At 40.5% G+C, this 1,002-nt stretch overlaps 1 protein-coding gene across 1 annotated transcript in view; it reads left to right on the top strand.

Moving 5' to 3' along the window:
* The window catches only part of LOC138000858 (uncharacterized), a 24,332-nt gene extending 24,040 nt beyond the window's left edge, over positions 1 to 292 (top strand). Inside the window, exon 16 of the mRNA XM_068847530.1 lies at positions 1 to 292. This exon is cut by the window's left edge and continues 555 nt beyond it. The gene's annotated coding sequence lies outside the window, so the exon portion shown is untranslated.
* The last annotated feature ends 710 nt before the right edge of the window (positions 293 to 1,002 follow it).

The raw sequence follows: 1,002 nt of genomic DNA, 5'->3' as shown, positions 1-1,002 counted from the left end.
AATTTCGCTCGAAAGACAGGCCCCCGGAAAAACAAACTTGCTATGAAGATTAACGACGATTATCCCCAACAATCTTTTCTGAACTTCCTTTGCCCACCAAATCCACAACTAGCTGTTACAATATAACACAGAGCATTTTGATCGACGTTTAGCTAAGTGCAGATCGCCAACACCCATGAATAAAGAACATTTTATGTAGCAAGTGAGAGAATTATTGGATCAGGTCATGAAACCAGCAATTTCTGAAGTCAATCCATGCTGAGGCAGACATTGGAAGAGACTATAGAACCAAATATATTTTGTGTGACATCATTTTTTATGCCACCTTGTCAAAGACCATTTTTTAACAACTGGATTCTCTGAACTTTGATGGGCACATCAAGTCCACACCTGGCTCATTGTATTTTCCTTATCGAGGCTTGCCAGTAATATATATATTTAGCCAAGCCTAAAAGAGGAGCTCCCGTTTCCAACCTCAGAAAGCAATATAGATATGTATATGGAAACAATTATGCCTCTAACGGCTTGGAAACAAAAATTTGGACTAAAATTTTTAAAAACAAGGGGGTTGACATGAAGTTTATTTATTCATGCCCGGTGAAAATCGAAACGCAATGTAAAAAAAGAACACCGATAGCATGGAATAAATGGTGTCATGCATGAGACACGGAGACCTCAGCCCCTCACCCAGAAGGAGCCTCTCGTAATCACGCGGGTCACTTTTAAGAAGGGGACTGGGGTTGAGCTTGGATCTCATGCCCGGCATGAAAAAAGAATTTCATAAAGTACAAATTAATCGTCATTAGTGTATACAGTTTACAGTGATCAAGCAAGAAACTGAAATTACATGCACAGTAATGGGCACCGCGGAAATACGTTTTTGGGGGCACCGCTGCAGAATTTTTCTGGTCAGCGGCACACCTTAACGAAAACACAAAATGCCGGCAACTTTTAAAGGGTTTTCGCCATGAGTCTTGCCGACAGCGAAAAAAGTTAAAATGT

The sequence above is a fragment of the Montipora foliosa genome, chromosome 4 (assembly GCF_036669935.1).
Source record: "Montipora foliosa isolate CH-2021 chromosome 4, ASM3666993v2, whole genome shotgun sequence".
NCBI lineage: Eukaryota > Metazoa > Cnidaria > Anthozoa > Scleractinia > Acroporidae > Montipora > Montipora foliosa.
The sequence above is the reverse complement of the archived record's forward strand: the minus strand, read 5'-3'. Positions and strand labels throughout refer to the sequence as shown.